The sequence below is a fragment of the Protopterus annectens genome, chromosome 16.part0 (genome assembly GCF_019279795.1).
Source record: "Protopterus annectens isolate FY-2018-M chromosome 16.part0, PAN1.0, whole genome shotgun sequence".
NCBI lineage: Eukaryota > Metazoa > Chordata > Ceratodontiformes > Protopteridae > Protopterus > Protopterus annectens.
The window spans coordinates 602,526,949-602,539,016 of NC_056750.1; the positions used below are offsets into that span (position 1 = coordinate 602,526,949).

Here is a 12,068-nt window from a genome sequence, read left to right on the forward strand (position 1 = left end):
TTAGCCTGGACTTCTGAGAAGTAGATGCCAAACAGGAGAGGACCCAGGACTGAGCCCTGCGGTACTCCACTTGTCACTGGTCTGAAATTGGATTTGGAGTCGGCTACTTTCACTGTGTGGGTTCTGTCAGTGAGCCAGTTGGCCATCCATCTTGTGACATAGGGATTTATGCCCAGTCTAGTGAGTTTATCTAAAATTCCAGAGTGGTGGATGGTGTTGAAAGCCTTGACAAGGTCAAGATAGGTTGTGTGCACCACCTTACCCTTGTCCATGTCTCTGCTGACTGCTTCAAAGAAGTCAATCAAGTTTAGGAGACATGACCTGCCTTTTACAAACCCAAACTGAGTGGGGTCCAGAGTTTGGAGGTTACCTATGTCCTTGTTTATAAGCACCAAGATGATACGTTCCATGACCTTGCAGACCAGGCTTGTCAGGCTAATAGGGCGGTAGTTCCCGGGGTCCATGGTGGCACCCACTTGGTGGAGTGGGATAACCATCACTGTGTGCCATTCAGTAGGCACAAAGCCTGAAGTGAGGCTATGATTGAACATAGTACTTAGGTGGGGTGCCAGTTCATTCTGTAGTTTGTGCAGACCGCAGCCTGGGATGTTGTCAGGTCTCATGGATGCTGTGTTCTTGACTTTGGAGAGTGCGGTCTTTACTTGTGCAGCCGTGATTACAGGGGCTTTGCATTCTTCCGGTATAGTGATGGGCCCTTTGGGGGGTGAGGGGGGGTGAAGTTTGCACTGAACTTATCTGCCAGGATGTTGGCAATATCAGTTAGTTATGTATATCCAGTGCCATTGTGCTGTAGCTCAGAGCAGATCTGAGTGTCGCCATTGAAATTCTTGACATAGTTGTAGAATGCTTTGTGGTTTTCTTTAGAATCAGTGGTGATTTTATTTTCGTAACTAGCTTTGGAGGATTTTGAGGGATATCCACTTTTTATTGAGGCTGACCAGGGAGTTCCTGCAATCAGGGAATTTTACTCTTTTTTTGCAACAGCTTCTTCTTTCTGTTGTAGAGTTTGTTTATGGCAGGGGACCACCAGATTGGCTTCCTTTTTTTGGAGGATAGCGTCTTGGTTCTGTTGGGGATGGCACGATCCTTGCACTCGTGTATGTACTTGTACAGTGCATTTGTATAGGATTCAGCAGTCATACTTCTATTTTCCATCTGAATGGGTGTCGTGAAGCCTGCCACTTCTGTCTTAAGAAGCATGAATTTGGCTTTGGAGAAGTTTTTTACGATGATTTCCTTAATGGGGGTGGGGCGGGATATAGATGTCTAGGGTGATTAGCTTGTGGTTGGATCTGACCAGCGAGGAGTTGACCTCTGGCATGGAACATCAGATGTCCTTCAAGAATGCAACTGCAGTCCTTACGTATGGGTTGTCCTGCCTCAGGCAGCCCTCGGTCGGCCGGATTCCAAAGTCTGGGTCCGGCGTCGGCTGATGTTGCCTCCTCCCCGACGTCAGAGTGGCTGGGGTATAAAAGCATCAGCCGGCGCCATCTTCCCCAGTCTTTCTTGCCGCGCGGTGCCCGAAGCAGAACCAGTTTGCAAGTGCCGGTCGGTCAGCTCCTGTGTTTTACGTATCCGAAGTCATCAAAAAGCTAAGTACCCCGTTGGGGATCTTTTTCTTGCCTCGGCCGATGTCAGAAAAAACTGAAAAAGTTAATAACTTGTTTGTCTTGTGGTAAACAAATACATCATAAGGACTTCCATTCTTACTGCCTTCCCTGCCTTGGCCCAGACCACGACGTCTCGGCCTGTGCTTGCTTCAATAAGCGCGCACACAGGCGCCGGGCAGAGTTTGCTGAAGACTTTTTTGGCGATAAATACTCTTATACCGTGCCGTCGGAACAACCGACGCCTCATATTTCCAAAAAACGTAAGGACCGGGACCGACTTTCTCGGCACGCGACTTCCACCGACACCACGCCAAAAACTACCGCGAGTGCATCGGTCTCTTCTGAGGCGGTTTTTCCACCGCTCCGGACCGACTACACTGCTTTACCGATCACTCCGGTCCTGGAGCCTGCGCCGGTGCCGGTTGTTGATTTTCCTCCGGACACTGAAGCCCAAGATTTGCCTGAGACCATACCGGTGGACAAGGTTACTCCAGCACGTGGAGCAGCTAGGCCCCCTATGTCCATCAAGGCCTACACATGTGCTAAGGCTGCTAGCCAGGCTAAGTCTCACCCTCCTAAAGCTTTGCCTCAGCCCACTACTGATAAACAAATCATGTCTTTAGCAGCAGATTTAATTTCTTTAATTAGAGGCTCCCAGGCCCATCCTGAAAGAGGATCTCAGCCTCCTTCTGACAAAAGGCCCAGGGTTGAGCATCCTGACACCCTTTCTTCAGATGAAACCTCTGGTGACTCTGATCACTCAGATACCCAGGAAGAGTCTTTCCAGGCCTACGAGGATTCAGATGCGGAGGATTCTATTCCCTCTGCCTCTCCTCCTGAGGATATTTCTTTTGGGGAAATTCTCCACTCCATGAGAGAGCACTTCCAGTTGCAAGGCCAGGAATTCTCTGACTCCAGGAAACGGCTTCGTACCTTCCTTAAGCTTCCCCAACACAGGCCTTTAGCTATCCCTCCAGTGTTAGATGTACTGGATGATGTGTACTCAGATTCGAGTGCTTCTCCTGATTCTCTCCCCCCTGCTCCTGTCAAGCCGGACAGATACTACAGGGTTCCTGAAACTCACAAACATTTCTTTAAGGCCCATGCTGTTGATCTAGAAACAATTTCCCAGGGGCCCAAAGGTGGCCACATCCACGGCCAAAAATCCTTTGCCCTCAGACAGGGAAGCTAGGTCCCTGGAGAGGTGGGGTAAAAAAGTTTATACCTCAACTACACTTGCCATGAGGGCCCTCAATTGCCTTTTCATATGTTTCAGTATCAGGATTTCTTGATGGATGATTTGCAGAAAAAGTTAGCCTCTCCTGAGCCTTTAGATAGAAAGGCCTTGCAGGATTTGGTCCATAACACACAGCAGGTTAGCAATCATTTTCTTCAGTGTGGTTATGATGCATTGGAAGCTTCATGTAGGGCAGCTATGACAGGGGCCGTCATACATAGACATGCATGGTTGAAAGAACAGGCATTACCAGATCATGTTAAAGCAAAGCTTTTAGATGCACCTCTGGAAAAACACAAGCTTTTTGGTGCTAATGCTCAGGATGTGTTGAAATCAATTGAGGAAAAGGCTAAATCAGTGCAAACAGTCAAGGATTTCCTCCAGGTTCAGCCACCTAGGTTCAGCAGGAATTGGCCTTCTAAGAACTGGTCCTTTCCGGACACTGACAAGTTTCAAAGGGGAAAAACAGGCGTGCCGAGGAAGAGGGCAATACAGAGGCTCCTACAGGGGACGCCAATGGCAACCGACTAATCAGAGAGGTGGCGCAGGAACTACACCTGCTCCACAGGGGCAATCACAATGACTTGACTTTGACACCGCTGACCAAGGCTCAAAGAGAAGCTCCTTTAGGCGGAAAATTATCCTTATTTTCAAAAAATTGGCACATTTTAACAAAGGACAAATGGATTCTGGACATAATAGACCAAGGCTACAGGTTCCACTTCCATACTTTACCAACAAGACAAGGCATGCCAAACCTGCCACAAAAATCAAAGGGCAGAGGCATTCGAACAAGTTTCAAAGCTAAGACAAATCAAAGCAATAGAAAAGGTTCCTCCTCAGGAACAAGGCCAGGGATTTTACTCGAAACTGTTCCTTGTTCCAAGAAAAGAAAAGCAATGGAGACCTATACTGGACTTGTCCGCTCTAAACACTTTTCTCATTGTACCAAAATTCAAAATGCTGACGCTACAGCAACTCCTTCCCATGCTGGGCAAGGGGTCTTGGCTGGTTACTCTGGACCTCAAGGAGGCATACCTGCATGTCCCAATCAGACACAGTTGCAGAAAATACCTCAGATTTCTTGCAGGGTCAGAGCATTATCAATTCTCAGCATTTCCTTTTGGCTTATCTACTGCGCCCAGAGTATTCACGAAATGCCTGGCATCAGTAATTGCACACTGCAGACTCCAGGGGATACAAATATACCCTTACCTGGACGACTGCCTTATACAAGCAGACAGCAAGCAAGCCTTGACAAAAAACTTGAATTATGTCATTCACTTACTACAGGCTTTGGGATACACAGTCAACTTACAAAAATCAAGACTACTGCCATCCCAACAAATAATTTTTCTAGGAGCCAAACTAGACACAGAATCACAAATGGCTTACCTCACAGTAGAGAAGCAAGAACAATTACCACATTACTTCAAAAGCCTAGCAAAGCTCACCCAGATGACTGCAAGGAAAATCCTACAGGCCCTGGGTTTCATGGCATCTTGCATTCTTCTGATTCCACTGGCAAGACTACACATGAGAAAATTACAATGGTACCTAAAAAGTTTATGGTCTCAGCACAGCCACAACTTAGAAGCAATTATCCCACTCATCCCATGTCTACAAAGGGAATTTTTGTGGTGAGCCCAAGCAAGCCAGTTAAACAAAGGTATGCCTTTCAACAAACCTCAGACAAGCCAAACCATTACAACAGGTGCCTCAGACCATGGATTGGGGGGGGGGGGCACATGGAGGGCAGATGCATTCAAGGGCAATGCACTCCCCAGGAAGTACATCTACACATCAATCAAAAAGAGATGTTAGCAGTAATGCATGCAATCGAGGCCTTCGGAAAATATCTTCATCCAGGTCATCTACTAATAAAGACAGACAACACCACTGTTATGTGGTACATAAACAAGCAGGGAGGTACTCATTCTTACCCCCTTTGCAGACTAACAATGACTCTTTGGGAAAAGTCCCTGAAACTGAACATACAGCTGCAATCCCAGTTTGTTCCGGGCAGGGACAATGTTCTGGCGGACAGTCTAAGCAAAAACATCCTGGATCCGCACGAATGGATGTTGCATCCAGATATTTTTGCACAAATAACCCTTACATGGGGGAGGCCGGACATAGATCTCTTTGCCTCCCACCTCAATCATCATCTGAAAAAGTTCTGCTCGAGGTCACACCATCCACAAGCCTGGAGAATAGATGCTCTCTCATTCAGCTGGAACTCTCTAACAATCTATGCATTTCCACCTCTACCATTAATGACCAAGGTGTTACTGAAGATCAAAGCAGAGCAACCAAAAGGCATCTTAATAGCTCCAGATTGGCCAAGACAGCACTGGTATCCATTACTAAGGAGCATAACTTCCACCAAGCCGTGGCCCCTGCCTCATTGGCCTCCACTCTTGACTCAGCACAATTACAAGACGGTTCATCCCAACCTGCAAACTCTGCAGCTGACAGCTTGGAGGGTCCCATGATTTCTCCCCATTTCCCTCTCTCCAAGAAAGTTCAACAGATATTATTGGAAGCACGCAGACCTTCCACCAGAAAGGCTTATTCAGCCAAATGGAAGAGATTCAACATCTGGAATACCAACAAGGGACAGGATGCATCAGTAGTGAGCATCCCACAGATATTGGAATACTTGGCAGACATGCTGCATAATGGACTTTCCTATTCTTCCATAAAAATACACGCTTCAGCAATTTTCAGCAAAATACAACACTGATTCACCTGTGTTTTCACATCCTTTGCTAAGACAATTTCTAAGAGGGATAAAGAATATCAAACCTCCCAAAAAACCACCAGTGCCTGCATGGGACCTCAATTTCGTGTTGGAAAAATTAACTCTCCCTCCTTTTGAACCAGCAGCATCTTCAGAGTTGCAATTTCTTTCCTGGAAAACAGTTTTTCTGTTGGCAATTACCTCAGCAAGAAGAGTTTCAGAGATACAGGCCCTCATGGCAGTACCTCCATTCCTCATTTTTCATCAGGACAGAGTTTCTTTAAGAACCAATCCTTCTTTTATGCCATAAGTGATATCCAGGGTGTCTCTAAATCAAGCAATTCACCTGCCTACTTTTGTTCCCCAATCCTCAAAATATAGGGGAAAAGCTGCTGCACACTTTGGACATTCACAGACAACTATGCTACTACTTGGACAGAACAAAGGCCAACAGAAAGTCTGACCAACTATTTGTAGCTTACGCTCCTGGAGTGCAAGGAAAGGCAATTTCCAAACAAACAATTTCAAAATGGATTGGACATTGCATCAGATTCTGTAATTCTTTCCATGGAAAGGGTGTGCCAGCCAATATCAGGCCACGCTCCACCATAGCTGCAGCCATCTCCACAGCCTTCCTAAGAGGGGTGGCTACAAAGGACATTCTAGAAGCTGCTACATGGAGCCCCGTGCATACATTTTCCAAGCACTACAACCTGCCTTTATACTCCAGATCCCAAGCAGGCTTTGCTTCGGCAGTCCTGCAGGGCATTTTAGCTACACCATCCTTATCTTAGAGCCTACCACCCCCAGCTTGGCTATGGTATTCAACCCATATGTAAGGACTGCAGTTGCATTCTTGAAGGACATAGTACAGTTATGTACCTACCATAAATGTAGATGTCCGATAGATATGCAACTGCAGTCAGGTTTTCCCTCCCTCCTACCCCTCTGTTTATTGGGTCCACTCCCCCCCCCTTTTTTATACTTAGCTGGGGATATCTTTTATGGTGTATCTGTTTATTACTATTGTGTATGTCTGGAATTTTTATCCAATTCTAAATTTAGCCTTCCTTGGAGGGCACCTGGCTTCTGGGGCAAGAAACACTGAGGAAGATGACGCCGGCTGATGCTTTTATACCCCAGCCGCTCTGACGTCAGGGAGGAGGCGACATCAGCCGACGCCGGACCCAGACTCAGACTTTGGAATCCGGCCGACCGAGGGCTGCCTGAGGCAGGACAACCCATATGTAAGGACTGCAGTTGCATATCTATCGGACATCTACATTTATGGTAGGTACAAAACTGTACTTTGCCCATATTGGTAATGACCAGGTCCAGGATATTGCTGTCGCTGGTGGCGGTATGGACAAGCTAATCCAGGGCACTGGAATTTATGAATTCCAGAAAGCATTGAGCAAATTAGTTAGTACATGAGTAGTTTTCCCATTTGATGGTGAGGTAGTTGAAATCGCCCATTATTAGGGTATTGGGCTGTACCTTAATATTGTCCTGTATATCAAGAAATGTGGAGTAGGCATCCTGAGGCATGGGGGATGTGTAACAAGCTACAACCTGGATTGCAGTCCTGCCCAGTGTTAGTTGCACTTGGATAATTTTGGATGCATTATGTTGAGCAACTAGCTTGGAGGTGTGGATATCCTTAATAAATATGGACACACCTCCTCATTTAGTGTTTTGGTCCAGGTTAGGTGGCCGAAAGGTGTGGTACGAGTTATAGCCTGGTAATGCAGGCGTGCTCTCTGGAGCCTTGAACCAGGTCTCCGTCACTGCACAGATGTCGATGTTCTCCTGTTTTAAGGTGCAATTCACTAAAATTAAGGAAAAGGTGTCTAAATTGGAGAATGACATCTTACAGCGGAAAAGAAGTAAGCTGCTACGTGATCTGAAAGACTATGAAACGGGTGTACTTTTTTCCTGGCAGCGTGAAAAAACGCGTAGTAGGTCAAAGGTGAGAAGGAATTCTTCCAGGCAGAGGAGTGTGTCTACATCTTTGGGTGAACGTGAAAAAGGTACTTTTGGTCCTAAAAATGTTACTTTTGTAGAGTTCACTGGCAACGAGAATGTTGAGACTGAATGTACTAACGGCGGAGCAAATACTTCTAAAAATGACAGTTCCTTTCAGGGTAGTATATCGGGCCGTGGGAGAAACGGCCGAAAGGGAAGGAACCGCTTTAAAGAATAATATTGTGAGTTTGTCTAATGAACGTTCTCTCTGTGTGGTCAATTTATCTGATTTATCTCTGAGTGAGGATATGGAATTATTATTACTAAAAGGCAGTAAATTTGTGCCAACTTTTTTTTCCCTCACTTGGGGATTTGTATATGGAATTTAAAAGCTTTTTAAGGAAGCTGTATTTAAAAGTTTATTTTTCTAATATAAATGACACTACGTATATGGGAAGCTGTAGTACTGATGAAAATGATGAAGTTGATGCTGATACTGATTTGTTGAATCTGTCCATATATGATTATGAAAATATGGATTGTTGTCTGTTAGATGAAGATGCATCAGGTTTAAACAATAATGATGACTGTATGGAAAATTTCTTTACAGGTTATGGAAAACTAATGTTACCGAAGCTTGCATCTAATAATAAATTTATGCCTAATATTAAGGTTCCAGTGATTGCCATGTTCTTCAAGATTGTATTTAGGGAATTGTCGCTACTAGTAAAAAAGTTTAATGACGGTGAAAAACAATACAATCTAGTGAAATCTGAATGGAATGCCTTAAAAAGCCTAATAAATGTAAAAAAGGAATTTATCTTTAAAAGTGCAGACAAAGGGGGCAATTGGGTTATCACAAATAGAACTTTTTATTGTGAAATGGTATATGACTTATTACATAATGAAGATGATTATAAAAAGTTAGTTAACAATCCTATAATTGAATTCAATGCTGATTTGTTGAACCTGCTGGAAAGAGGGGAACATTTGGGTTTTTTCTCTAATAATGATGTTTGTAAGTTATACATTAAAAACCCTTTAACACCTATGTTTTATGTTCTACCTAAAATACATAAAAATTTAACTAAACCCCCTGGCAGGCCTATAGTGTCTGGTATTGGTGCATTTTTAAGTAATATTAATTTATTTCTTGATTTTCATCTTAAGAAACATTTAGGTAAAGTGATGGCACACATTTCTAATACCCAAGATTTATTGAATGAACTTTCTCATATTAAATGGTGTAGTGATTACTATTGGGTAACAATTGATGTGAAATCCCTATATACCAATATTAACAGAAAGTGGGGACTGGATGCAGTTTTCGAGATGTTAGGTGATGGACCCAGAACAATGTTTTTGATTCAGCTATTGGAATTTAGCCTTACTCATAGTTATTTTTGTTTTAACAATGAATTCTTTTTGCAATTAAAGGGAAAGGCTATGGGGGCTGCCTTTGCACCCTCATATGCTATTATTTATATGGGTTATTTTGAGAAATTATTTATCTACCCTAGTTCCTTTTATAAAAAGAATGTTGTTGTTTATAAGCATTATATTGATGATCTCTTTTTAATTTGTAGGGGTGACATTGTGGAATTTTTTAAATTTTTTGATATGCTAAATGGGAATAACCATGGGTTGACTTTTTCCTTTGAATTTAGTAGGGAAGAGATAAACTTTCTGGATATAATGTTATATCAGAATGAAGGAAATATTGGTTATAGGCCATTTAGGAAAAATACTTCTGTTAACATGTTTCTGCATGCTGACAGCATGCACCCTGGACATCTTATACGCTCATTACCATCAGGAGAGTTTAAAAGGATTTTTGACCACACGAGTAATCCAAGTGAAAGAAATAAAGAGTTAAACAAGGTTGAATTAAGACTGATTGAGAGAGGCTATAGTAAGGATAATCTGAGGATGATAAAAAATAAAGTTCTGGGGGTCACTGATACTGAACACCGAATAACTAATAAAAGCCCTGCTACTATTGATTATGATTATGATAGCTATAGGAAAAACACTAATGGGATGGGGGAGGAAGAAGAAAAATTATTTTATGTGACCAAGTTCTCTCCTCTATCAGGTGAGGTTGAAAAACTGATAAGAAAATACTGCTACCTCATTATTGATGATGAGAATATAGGTCATCTCTTTCCGAAACATATAACATTCTCTTATAAGAGGGGGAAAAATTTAAAAGAACTATTGAACTTTAATTTTGTAAAAGGAGATGAGAATCTAGATCTTCCGGTAGGCACACATCCCTGTGGTTTCTGTAGCATTTGTATAAAGGTTATAAACCCGAGCAAAATCAATGGGATATCATTTTCACCTAGATTTTATTTTAACTGTAGGTCAGTGGGAGTAGTATATATATTGGGATGTTCATGTAATAATATGTGGTATATAGGGCAGACTAAAAGAATAGTTCGAGTTCGTATACTTGAACATTTAAGGGACATAAAAAATAAAAGGGAATTTAGTCCTGTAGCTAAACATTTTTTGGAACATCATGGTGGTTGCTCTAACAGTTTAAGATTTTGTATTCTAGGTAAACCATTTTATTCTGAAGGTGGTGAAATGTTCATTCAAAAACTATTAGAATTGGAAACCAAAATGATTCTCAAATATAACACTTTGAAACCGGGTGGATTAAATTTGGAATTGTGCTGTAGGTCAGAGCAGATCTGAGTGTCGCCATTGAAATTCTTGACATAGCTGTAGAATGCGTTGTGGTTGTCTTTAGAATCAGCGGTGATTTTATTTTCATAACTAGCTTTGGAGGATTTTGAGAGATATCCACTTTTTATTGAGGCTGACCAGGGAGTTCCTGCAATCAAGGGATTTTACTCTTTTTTTGCAACAGCTTCTTCTTTCTGTTGTAGAGTTTGTTTATGGCAGGGGACCACCAGATTGGCTTCCTTTTTTGGAGGATAGCGTCTTGGTTCTGTTGGGGATGGCACGATCCATGCACTCGTGTATGTACTTATACAGTGCATTTGTACAGGATTCAGCAGTCATACCTCTATTTTCCGTCTGTATGGGTATCGTGAAGCCTGCCACTTCTGTCATAAGAAACATGAAGTTGGCTTTGGAGAAGTTTTTTACAATGATTTCCTTAATGGGGATGGGGCGGGATATTGATGTCTAGGGTGATTAGCTTGTAGTTGGATCTGACCAGCGAGGAGTTGACCTCTGGCATGGAACATCAGTTGCCCATATTGATAATGACCAGGTCCAGGATATTGCTGTCGCTGGTGGCGGTATGGACAAGCTAATCCAGGGCATTGGAATTTGTGAATTCCAGAAAGCATTGAGCAAATGAGTTAGTACATGAGTAGTTTTCCCATTTGATGGTGAGGTAGTCGAAATCGCCCATTATTAGGGTATTGGTCTGTACCTTAATGGAGTGGGCATCCTGAGGCATGGGGGATCTGTAACAAGCTACAACCTGGATTGCAGTCTTGCCCAGTGTAAGTTGCACTTGGATAATTTCGGATGCATTATGTTGAGCAACTAGTCTAGAGGTGTGGATATCCTTAATAAATATGGACACGCCTCCTCATTTAGTGTTTTGGTCCAGGTTAGGTGGCCGAAAGGTGTGGTACGAATTATAGCCTGGTAATGCAGGCGTGCTCCCTGGAGCCTTGAACCAGATCTCCGTCACTGCACAGATGTTGATGTTCTCCATTTTAAGGAGTGCCTCGAGTTTTAGACTTCTAGCATTGAGTAGCATTACCCTCAGATTTTGCTTGCTTATATCTGCTATGGTGGTGAGTTTGTCCTTTGAACCTTGCCTAAAAAAGGTACTATAGGGGTGGCAAGAGCCTTAGCCAGTATCCGGAATCTCAGGGGAGACAGGTGCAGGCCATCTCTGACAAAACTTTGTGGTCTGTTGATCATGTCGTCCCAGGCAGACAGAACTGGATCCCTTTAGAATGACACCAAAAGCTTAGCCAATTGTTGAAGTCAGTCATTTTATCCTTGTATTGTGGTATCATTCCGGATGATGGCAGGATGCTACTCAGGGCTAGGGTCATACCTGCCTGGGCTACATGATCCGAGAGCTCCTCCATTTCTCTTTTCATGTAGTCCAGAGAGGTACGTCTCTGGTCATTCACACCAACACAGACAATGACATAGCCATGTTTGTACTTATGGCATGACCAGAGTGCTTGCATTATGTGGTGGATCCCAGCACCTGACAGACAGCTGACAGTAACTTTCTCCTTGTTTAGCCTGGTGAGTGGGACATCAGTGTGGCTGACTATAGATTCACCTATGACTAGTGTGTTGGGTATGTTGTTTTGCCTCGTGCTGAGGTTGAGTGGCACACTGATTTTGTGGGCTATGTGTCATTTGGGTAGTGTTTGGAGGTGGGTGGTTGCTTGCGTTTCAGCTTTGGAGAACTCTGTTGTTTGGGCAGATTTTTATTGAGTGCCTCCGCCAGTGTAGGTGTGTGTTTTGTGTTACTATGTGT

At 43.3% G+C, this 12,068-nt stretch overlaps 1 protein-coding gene across 1 annotated transcript in view; it reads left to right on the forward strand.

Annotated features, from left to right (window-relative positions):
• The window catches only part of LOC122790488 (protein phosphatase 1 regulatory subunit 3E-like), a 179,981-nt gene that overhangs the window by 16,799 nt on the left and 151,114 nt on the right, over window positions 1–12,068 (forward strand). The window lies entirely within an intron of this gene.